Raw genomic sequence first — 11859 nt, forward strand, 5'->3', positions numbered from 1 at the left:
CAGTTAGAGTACGTCATGGTCGAGTTAATTCTCGGAGAGTATAAAAGCACTTCCCATAAATAGCTCCATTCATTAAGGGAAATTTATGGGGATCATATGTAACAATGTAAAATGCATTAATTACATTTTGGTGGAGTCAGATAATCATGCATCATTTGTCTAATTGCTCAGTGACAAGCTGTCTGCTCGTCATTAATATGCTGAATGAAATGATCAGTAACAGCAACTGAGATTGGGGCTGCACACCTATACCCGGGTTTTGACATACATCAACCAGTCCAGTCCATAAAAGATTACTTTGGTTTCCCTTAACATCGCTACGCACAGCAATTATCTCCTTAATTTTTACTTAATTCGAGAATCTTGCCAGTGTTGTATCAAGAATCAACCCATGATTAACAGGAGGAAGGCTGCTGTATGCAATTACAGCATTGTAAAAATTACAGTTAAATTAAGTATCACTGAGTGTGAACATCTCAATGAGATGGTTCTCACGATTCAATGAAAGTGCTCGTCACATTGATTGCCCAGAGAACTGGAGCCCCAACATGATGAGATGATAGCGATTCAGACATTATTGAATTGGTTACGAGGCAATTGTCATACTTACATTTAAAAAACATTTGTAAGAAGAGTTTAACATTGATTGGCACAAAGCTTTGCATGGAGGCTTTCATGAGGCATAATAAAAAAGGGATTTTATTGTACAGAGGCTTCATTCTCTGAATCATTTTATACTTATAGCGCAGAGTCACCAAGTGTAATGATGACATCATTTAGCTGTGGAGTCATCCGTTCCTCCCTACATTTATAGCCCATGCCAATGACATCAGGAATACTGTGGAGACCATCACTAAAAGAAAACAGTCATCAGCCATATTATCTTATGTTACCCTACAAGTCGTATCATCAGCCACCCTTGGTTGTAACACAAACAACTAGCTAATCAGAAACCCAAAGAGAGAGAGAGATAGTCATCAGGGCCTGCCAGTTCGGAATTAGATGAGAGAGATTTTAAAAAAATTATCAAGGCCTCAAGTCCAACAGATGAGGAACAAGCAACTCACCCACTTGACCTTTGACGTTATAACCCATCCCGATGCAAATATGTGCATCAAGTTCAAAGCTTCGATGAAAGAGCAGACAAATAATTTGTAACATAACACACCAACAACAGAAAATTCGAGAGCCACTTACACCTTACACCTTGTACTAAGAGCCACCAATTCCACTGACAACCAGACACTCTCACACTTAAGCAAACGTTGCCTCTTATGCAGTGGATTATTCTTGGCAGACAACAGCAATCCTAAATTTATACATAGAATAAGAAGGTTGTGGCTTATATATGGCTATTGAAGTTTAGTCAAATGTACTTGAACAGCTCACTTCATCCCACCGCTTTCACTGGTGCAGCTAAGGGCAGAATGAAGATATTTCTTCAGTTCTCCTCTACATGGCTCTAGACATTCTTTTTAACTCTAGATTCAATAGATCTGCATCCCTCGGAACATCAAGATGAAATTATTCAGCCCCTCGAGCAGCTTCTATCATTCAATTAGATCACAGCCAATTTGTCACTTATTCCATCTACTCATCTTGGTTACGTCAACTTCCTTGAACTTATCCAGCACAAAGTCGTATCAATGCATCTGGAATTTTTCAATTAATGTGCAGCTTATACAGCTTCTGCTGGTGTGATAGGAAAATAAACCAGTTCCACATTTCCACTACCCTACAAGTGAAGTGTATCCCGTTTTCATTCCTGAATGTCCCATCTACAAATTTAACAGCATGGCCACCTTATTCTGGAGTTCCAAAATAAAAACATCTTAAAGGAAAGCACTAAAATTCTTGCAAGGAAGTAGAGGTAGATTTCCACCTTTGTTTGAATGCAGCGGTCCATAGTTCACCATTAAAAAAAACAATGTATTACACCTTCATCCAGGGATTGAAAGCAATATTTTAGAATCAATATCACAAAATGATGGCTATTGAACAGTTTTAATAGGCGCAACCTTCAAGGCTAAATTCTGTGTATATTTGCTGGTGTGCACTAATGGCACATTCACACCCAAACTGAATACAGGGATCACTGCTGCAAAATAAGCCTCTTGCAAATTCCTTACTACTTTGCATAAATTGATCTAGACCATACAAGGACAGGTCAGAAGATGGGTGTCCTGTAGTGAGCGACTCACCTCCTGATGCCAAAAAGCTTTTCCCACAAAGCACAGTTTAGATGTGATGGAATACTTGCTTGGGTGAGTGCTGCTTCAACACTTATGGTTGACACCACCCAGGACAAAGCAACTGCTGGTTTGGCATTCACCACCAGTGCAGTGTGGCTTCAGTGTGTATACCGTGACAATGGAGGACCTGGCGTGGGAGACCACCGTGAGGGGGGTAAGAAAAATGGACAATGGAGGACATGGCATGGGGGGGGGGGGGGGGGGGGGGGGTCGTCGCCATGAGGGAGGGGGAGAACAAAGGGGGACCTGACGTGGATACTGTGTATACTTTGGAACTTTGTCAGCACCCTTATGTGGTGACTTTTGCATACCTTGGGTTTGCAAACAAAGAATTTCACTGTGACTTGTTACATGTGACAATAAAGTATTCATTCATTCATCCTACCTACAAAATGCAGCTAGCACTCCAACATCACCTCACAAATAAATGGCTGCTGTCACCAAGAGATAAGGACAATGGGGACTTCATAACCTGCAGTCGCCCCTCCGAGTCACACACTACCGTGACTTGGAAACATATCACCATTCCTTCATCGTTAATAGATCTAAATTCTGGAACTCCCTCCGCAACAGCTCCAGAAATACTGTCACCAGAAGGACCGAAACAGTTCAAGGCGGCAGGCAACTCACCACTACTGCTGAGTGCAGATATGGGTGCGCAATAAACGTTGATCTCGCTCATGATAAACATCCCAACAAGACAATTTCTCCGAACAACAAAATAACTTTATTCTGTATAGACATTGCATTCAACATCAGCACTTTGTTATTTCTTCACGTTAGCTGCGGCTCAGCGGTCTTTGTTTCAGAATCAGAACCTGTGGCTTTAAATGGGCACACTAGAGATTCCAGTACCCAAGAAGAACCGCACTAACCGTGAAACTGCCTTTCAGAGATGTTAAATCAACGCCTCGTCTGCTCTTTCAGGTAGAAATAAACTATCATATTGTAAAATGAAAAGACAGCAAATTCTGAAAATATGAATTGAAAATAGAAAGTACCAGAAAATATTAAATTGCGAAAGAAATGAGAATTCAAAATAAAGGGAGATGGGAATAAGAAACAAGCTATGAATAAATGGGAATGGCAGAATCAGTGCCTGAAATGACTGAACTCGGTGACAAGTCCAGAAGACTACAAAGTGCCTAGTGAGAGAAGGTTCTGTTCCTCAAGCTCAAATTGAGTTTTGTTGGAACAGCAGAGGAGGTCAAAGACAAAGAGGTTGAAGTGAACATGCATAGCGTTGGCGATTTACGAAATCCCATCGGCTTACATCCTTGAATGTGGAAGATGGTAGAGTGGGTGCTGAGGGTAAAGGAAGATCTTATCCTACTTCCTGTCACGAGAAATGGTAGCATTCAACTCTTGGATATTGTCAACATTTTTTCTTGTTAAAGAGAAAGAAAGATATGCACTACAGAAATAAATAGTGACAAATAGCTACAATTTTATCTTCGAGTCAGTCCAGGCCCTGTCCTTCACCTCTGACCTTACTCCATCATCCTGCAATTTGTATCTCCAAGTACCGGTCCCTTCAGAAAGCCCCATCTGCCTCCACTGTCCCATCAAAGAATGTGGAGAAGAGTTTCCTCAGATCTCCTTTGTTGCTCTCACCAATTACCTTAAATTTGCTTCTTAACCCTCACGTTTGAGTGTTCTGAACTAATTATAAACTTACTTTATCACGCAACGTCACCAACCAGGGGTCAGTTGTGGTATGATTATCTATTATGTTGGCTGAATTTGTAACTTTAAAAGACATGACTTGAATCAGTGGAGTTGGTAAAAGGAAAAACAGAGCTTCAAAGGACAAGAATGGAACTTGCAACATGTGATAAAGTTCAGAGATTTTAATCTGGTGCTATGGTCAAAGAGAACCTGTACAAGCAGGCTGTTATATAGCACACATTGTCTTCATTTAGTAATCTTCTTAACTTAGTAGGTCAAGGGTCTTGGATAATTTTTAAACACCTCATGGACTGTTGTTTGACGCAGCACTTATGTAAAATATTGACCCATTGCTGTGGAAAGGGGCGATTTTTCACTGCAAATTGTCTAAATGGTCAAAAGCTTGCTTGGGAGTTTTGCAAGCGGTTGGGGAGTCAGGTGTGCATAGTGTACAGGGAAGCAAGAGAGAGTAATCTCTGGCACACAAATTTAAATACTCATTTGTACTTATTGAAGCTTGCACATCTTGCACCTGTCTGTGGACTTTAGTAAAATGGATGCAACCAATCACGACAGTCGGCATTCACAATATGCGGAGTCAGAGAGAACAGACAAGAAGGCTTCCCTCATCTGCGTGAAAGGTGAAAACACGTACATTTCATTTTGGGTTTAAATACAGTACACTCCAGATAAAACAAACCAGACACTTTGTACACAAAACCATGAGGATAGAGTAAAACTATTTTTCACCTGCATCTCAATGATATACAATAGTCAAAACAGGCAATAGTGTGGACAAAGTTGATGAGAATACACTGACCCTTTATGTTAGCAAGCTACAAGAACTGCTCAATGACTAAACAAAGTTTTTTTAGAACATAGAAAAGAACAGCACATGAACAGCCCAGCCTACATATGCCTATTTTTTAGAACATAGAAAAGAACAGCACATGAACACGGTCACCCTCCGTATAAAAAACAAAAACTTGCCCCGCACATCTCCTTCACACTTAGCCCCTCTCACGTTAAACCAATGCCCTCTAGTATTTGATTTTTCCATCCTGGGAAAAAGATGGACTGCCTATCCTATCTATGCCTCTCATAATTTTAGATACTTCCATCAGATCTCCCCACAACCTCCGGCTTTCCAGAGAAAATAATCCAAGTCCATCCATCCTCTCCCTTTAGCTAATACCCCCTAAACCAGGCATCATTCTGGCAAACCTCCTGGCAAAGCATCCATATCTTTCCAGTAATGGGGTGACCAGAACTGCAAACGAAACTCCAAAAACAGCCTAACCAAATCTTACTAAGCTGAATCATGATATCCTGACTTTTGTATTCAATGGCCCAACCTATGAAAGCAAGCACACTATAGGCATTCTTTAACATTCTATCTACTAGTGTTGCCACTTTCAAAGTGTTATGGACTTGGACCCCAAGATTCCTCTGTACATCAATGCTGTTAGGGATCATGCCATTGTGTATTTTCCCCTTACATTTGACCTCACAAAATGCAACACATCATTTTTGCTTGGATTAACTCCATCTGTCATTTCTCCAGCTGATCTATATCCCGCTGTATACTTTGATAGCCTTCCTCATAATCTACAACCCCAATGTATATCATAAAGAGACGCTCTAGCACAGATCCCTGCAGAACTCCTCTGGTCTTAGACCTTCAGCCAGGATTTCTCACTTCCACCACAACCCTGTCTTCCATCAGCAAGCCAGTTCCAATTCATACGACAAGTCACTATTAATCCCATGTATCTTAATCTTCTGGATCATCCTTTGAATGTATTCTGGTGAATACATTATATATGCCTCAGTTAGCAATGCTTCATGTTATTATTCTGTTATGAAACAGCAAAGTTGCGTCTTTCCCACATTTCTTGCGTTCACCATTAGGAGGAACACCACTGCTAGCAATAGGTCTCAGATCCATCCATCCTTCTGGAAAGAAGCTATGTCTACACTTACACTATGGAACTGTGGTCTAGGGAAAAAAATGTAAAGACACAACTGTTGGTATTCATCAGCACTCTGCTGCTCCCTCAACTCAACATCATCACATTCCTTATTGCGATCTCACTGGCTCTCCACTGGACCACAACAAAACACACATCAGGCTGTTGTTCATAGACTACACTTCGGAGTTCAACATCATCATCCCCTACAAACTTGTTGCCAAGCACAGGGAACTGGGTCTCTGCGCATCCCTTTGTAACTGGATACTCTACTTCCTCATGAACAGAACACAGTTGGTACAAATTGGCTACAACACTTCCTCCTCAATAACCATTAACACAGAGGCACCAAAATGATGGGTGTTCGGTCCCCTGCTCTGCTCACTTTATACCCATGACTGTGTAGCCAGACACAGTTGCAACACCAACTTTAAATTCGCCGATGACACCAACATTGCTGGAGGAATTATGGATGAGTCAGTGAAGAGGGAGATCGATCGTCTGATTGAATGGTACCAGAAGAACAACCTTGTTCTCAATATCAGTAAAACCAAGGAACTGTTTGTTGACTTTAGAAGAGGCAGGCCGAGGATCCACAAACCCATCTTCAACAACAGGTCAGTAGAGGTCAGTCAACAACTTCAAATTCCTGGGCGTGCATATCTCTGAAGATCTGACCTCGACCCGGCACATTGATGCAATCATTTTTTTTTAAAATGAATGCCTCTACTTCCTTAGAAGATTGAGGAGATTTGGTACATCGACAAATACTCTCTTGAACTTCTATGGGTGTATGGTAGATAGCATATTGACTGGTTATATCACTGCCTGGTTCGGCTTTCATTAGTCAGAACATGAGTATAGAGGTTGGGAGGTCATATTGCAGTTGTACAAGACGTAGGTGAGACCGCATTTAGAGTATTGTGTTCAGTTTTGGACACCATGTTAGAGGAAAGATGGTGTCAAGCTGGAAAGGGTGCAGAGAAGATTTACAACGGCCTGCGCTTTGGGGAGAGCTTGAGCAAGTTGGGACTCTATTCCTTTGAGCACAGGAGGATGACAGGTGATCTTATACAGGTGTACAAAATCATGAGGGGAATAGATCAGGTAGATGCACAGAGTCTCTTGCCCAGAGTAGGGGAATCGAGAACCAGAGGACATAGGTTTCAGTTTGCCTACCGCAAGAACAGGAGTAGGGAGGATGCCATCTCAACGGCACTTCACTCCGCCCTCTCCCACCTCGACAACAGAGACACTTACGTAAGAATGCTGTTCATCGATTACAGCTCAGCATTCAACACCATTATTCCATCAAAACTGATCACCAAACTCGGTAACCTGGGCATCGACCCCTCCCTCTGCAACTGGATACTGGACTTTCTAACCAACAGACCCCAGTCTGTGAGGTTAGACAAGCACACCTCTTCAACCCTCACCCTGAACACCGGCGTTCCACAGGGCTGTGTGCTGAGCCCCCTCCTCTACTCCCTCTTCACCTATGACTGCACACCTGTACATGGTACTAACACCATCATCAAGTATGCAGATGATACAACGGTGATTGGCCTCATCAGCAACAACGATGAGCTGGCCTACAGGGAGGAGGTCCAGCACTTAGCAGCATGGTGCGCTGACAACAACCTGGCCCTTAACTCCAAGAAGACCAAGGAGCTCATTGTAGACTTCAGGAAGTCCAGAGGCGGCACGCACACCCCCATCCACATTAACGGGACGAAGGTGGAACGTGTTTCTAGCTTCAGGTTCCTGGGAGTCAACATCTCCGATGACCTCTCTTGGACCCACAATACTTCTACTCTGATCAAGAAGGCTCATCAGCGTCTCTTCTTCCTGAGGAGACTGAAGAAGGTCCATCTGTCTCCTCAGATCCTGGTGAACTTCTACCGCTGCACCATCGAGAGCATCCTTACCAACTGCATCACAGTATGGTATGGCAACTGCTCTGTCTCCGACCGGAAGGCATTGCAGAGGGTGGTGAAAATTGCCCAACGCATCACCGGTTCCACGCTCCCCTCCATTGAGTCTGTCCAAAGCAAGCGCTGTCTGCGGAGGGCGCTCAGCATCGCCAAGGACTGCTCTCACCCCAACCATGGACTGTTTACCCTCCTACCATCCGGGAGGCGCTACAGGTCTCTCCGTTGCCAGCAGGTCGAGGAACAGCTTCTTTCTGGCGGCTGTCACTCTACTCAACAACGTACCTCGGTGACTGCCAATCACCACCCCCCCCCCCCGGACACTTATTATTTTTTCATTCAAATCGTTTGCTATGTCGCTCTTCAAGGGAGATGCTAAATGCATTTCGTTGTCTCTGTACTGTACACTGACAATGACAATTAAAATTGAATCTGAATCTGAATAGGTCTAAGGTGAGGGGGGAAAGATTCCATAAGAATCGGAGGGGTAACGTTTTCACGCAAAGGCTGTTATGTGCATGGAACGAGCTGCCAGAGGAGGTAATTGGCGCAGATACTATTGCAATGTTTAAGAAATATTTAGACAGGTACATGGATAGGATAGGTTTAGAGGGATAGGGGCCAAACGCAGGTAGGTCGGACTAGTGTAAATGGGACATGTTGGCCGGTGTGGGTAAGTTCGGCTGAAGGGCCAGTTTCCACGCTGTAAGATTCTATGACTCTATAACTTGAATGCCCAGGATCGATGAAGATTACAAAAAAGTGGTGATCACTGCCTGGTCCATCACAGTTACTGACGTCCCCACCATCCAGGAGATCTACAGGAGAAGCTGCCTTAAAAGGTCAACCTGCATCATTAAGGACCCCTCCTCCCAGGCCACGCTCTCATTCCACTCCTGCCTTCAGGAAGGTGGTATAGGAATGTGAAAACAGGTTCAGGAATAACTTCTTCCCAACAACCATCAAGCTATTGAACACTACAACTAAACTCCGAACCACAAACTCCTTTGGTTGTACAAGGGAATTCAGACTGAGTTTTGGATTGAATTGTTCCATAAAACTCTCTTGACTCTCTCTCTTATTCAAGTGGCAGGATTTTTTTTTGTCCATTGCATTCACACGCGGCGGGAGGGTGCAACTTTCGGCAGCTTTCTTGCCAGCATTCGCAAGGAGGTGCAATTCAAAAATAGGACTATTTTCCATCCACCACCTTCATAAACTCCATGCCTTTTGTCAAGACACTCCTTCAGAGCTCTTATTTTGACCAAGTCTTAAGTTCTTGTGCCTGATGACAATTTTTTAATTGACATTCAAGAAGCATCTCAGGACATTTTACTAATACAAATGTTATTTCTTTGCAGGCTTCCCAATCATACAGGAACCATAATAAAGCCCCAAAGGAAACTTGTAATTTCAACAAAACACAATTTTAAGCCCAAACATTTTTTGCATTTCTCCCCAGCTTCATTTAGCCCATTTTTAGGGCCACGTCTCAAAGCATTTAGGACGCAAATTGTGAAATTCCCTTGCTCCATTAGTTCGCTGATGAAGCTTTGGGTCATCTCTCCCTATACGCGGTTCAGGATCATGGTTTTTTTGATTAAGTTCACTTGAGACACATTACGATGTTTTCCTAGATTAAAAACACAATTGCTATTGATTTTCAACCATTCAACCAACATAGCTCGTCTTCCTCCTGGTTACAATCACTAACAGAAACTTTAATCTGTAACAAGTTCACTTGATACGATTCCACTTGTGCAACATGTGTCTGTCCATTAAGTATTACAAACAATGAAATAAATGACTTGTGGCATTACTTTGAAAAATGGATAAACATCGAGCAAGCACAGTAGCATTCTTGTCCAGCCAAGTGGGTATCCTGACTCTTGACTCTGCCAAAGATGCAAACTAGCTCAGGGAATACAAACAATGCTGACATTTATTGCCTCCTCTCTAGTTACCCTGAGTGGTGGTATGACTTTGAATTGACTCAAGGTATTTGCAATGAAGGCACTCCAATAGCCTGTAGTGAAACCTTCTCTCTTACCTACAGTCTTCTGATTCTCCACAGCAAACACACTAAAAGTCATTCAAGACTTCACCTGCAAGACTACTGGTTTTCAATGTTCTGCAGAAAGTGCAAGGGATTACACAAGGATCAAGAGATTCCCAGTTCCATCTCCCAAAATAAGCAGTGATCCTGACTGCAGAGAACAACAACTACTTGGCTGAAATGTTTACTATGTTAATAGAAAGTTGAGGAACAAACACCATCCCCAACCCCCCTACCCCCAACCTCCGAGCAGCTTCAGTTGTATGCTTTGTAATTAAGAGGCACCAAAGCCAAATCTTTCAAAATGGGGCATGGCGTCCTTGCTAAATAAAACTTCATTTTAGTGATTAAGAAAATGCAGTATTGGAGATGGACCGATTAATATTGTATCAATTTTGTTGCTGCTCAGTGTTACTGCCGTGTGCTGCCCTTGGGCAGGAATTCATTATAAACAAACTAGCTAAGAGTCCTTGCACAACATTTCAAAAATCACACTTAAAAGTTGCAGAACGTCTTAACAGTAGCTTTAGTGGGATAAAAGATTTAAAAAATAAGCACTGCCAAAGGGGTCAGCACAGAATTACAACAGAAATTAATAAACAAAAGCCTAAACCACAATTATACAGTGAGAGTATACAGTAGTGTACGCCCCATTACATTCCCCAAGACCTTTAAATACATTAGTTAACCATAAAACCAGCGGAACCATCAATTCATAGGGACCAATAATTACAGTACCACCGCTCCTTGTTTACATTCCACCAAATTAACTATTAGTAAGTTTACATCAAAGAATGTGATCGATGTAAATTTTAATCAATGCGGAGCAAAAAAGGATTCTAAATATACCGAGAAATATAACATACGGAGATATGTAGAGTTCAGAAAAGAACAGCAGGTAGCAACCATATGTCGTATGTTTCACCGTAGTTTACCAGGTATCAGCAGAAGAATGCACGCACTATGTTGCAGCTGACTTTTTTCCCCCAAAAAACTGTAATTACGAACGAATTGTGTTTGATAACTTGCACAGCTACTGGTTAACGGGGCAATATATCACTCCAAAAAGATAAATAAAGAGGTGGCATTTAACACAACATGATTCATCAACTGATCACTGGCTCTGACGAAAATTTACCGGCGACTATCCCGGAAACCGCATCATAAACGGTGTCAAGGCTTGTTTATAGCCAGCCCGACCATTAAACAGCAGCAAAAAAAAAACAACGTTCTGCCATCCTTGTAATTCCAGATTAACAATAAGGCACAAACAAAAAAGGAATTTCCCTACCTTAAGTGTAGATTCTAATCGTCAGGTTCCCTTCTACTTAAGTGCTGTACAGGGATTTAAATGGCGCTTGTCTGGGCGAGTCTTCTTTTTTTTCCAGAGCAGTCTTTACAGAATAAATATATATATATATATATGTATATATTTATTCTGTAAGTATATCCTGTGCATATAAATATATATATTCAGCCCCTTTTCCAAACAGATCTGCGTTAATGAAAGTGTTTTTTTTGGTCGGTAGAAGTGTTTGCGTTTGTTCTGATCAGCGTGGTGGGCAGGCAATGGCTTGGAGGTAGGTGCGGGGCGGGGGGGGGGGGGGGGGGGGGTCGGGGACTGGATGAAATCTGCCGGTAAAATTGACTTGCCGCAGCCCCTACTCGGAACCGCTACTATGTAGCAACCTATCTAACAATGGGCTCGACGTTCCTCATCGCCGCTATTTATTGACGTGACGTCTGCCGGCGAAGCTGAGCGCCTGCGTGAGGCGTCCAATGCATGCTGGGGCTTGTGGTCCGTCTTTCTTGCACAGGCTCTTGGTTTTTTCCGTTGTACACTTATTCAAAGAACCTCCCAATAGAGTCCTAACCTAATGTTGAAATTCCGAAATAAAAAAACGAAAATGCTGCTGATGCTCAGATCAGGCAACACGTGTGGAGAGGGAAACAGATATTTAACGTTTCAATTCCTGAGAACT

At 42.5% G+C, this 11859-nt stretch overlaps 1 protein-coding gene across 6 annotated transcripts in view; it reads right to left on the reverse strand.

Moving 5' to 3' along the window:
* The window catches only part of LOC129714649 (cysteine/serine-rich nuclear protein 2-like), a 71213-nt gene that overhangs the window by 38124 nt on the left and 21230 nt on the right, over positions 1–11859 (reverse strand). For 2 of the 6 annotated variants that reach the window (XM_055664377.1, XM_055664372.1), the window contains exon 1: positions 11169–11348. The exons of 2 other annotated variants lie outside the window; for them this stretch is intronic. The gene's annotated coding sequence lies outside the window, so the exon portion shown is untranslated. Of the gene's footprint in view, positions 1–10743; positions 11094–11168; positions 11349–11859 lie in introns of those variants that run through there. 2 more of the 6 variants (XM_055664376.1, XM_055664373.1) reach the window with 2 other exon arrangements.

The sequence above is a fragment of the Leucoraja erinacea genome, chromosome 40 (assembly GCF_028641065.1).
Source record: "Leucoraja erinacea ecotype New England chromosome 40, Leri_hhj_1, whole genome shotgun sequence".
Classification (NCBI taxonomy): Eukaryota; Metazoa; Chordata; class Chondrichthyes; order Rajiformes; family Rajidae; genus Leucoraja; species Leucoraja erinaceus.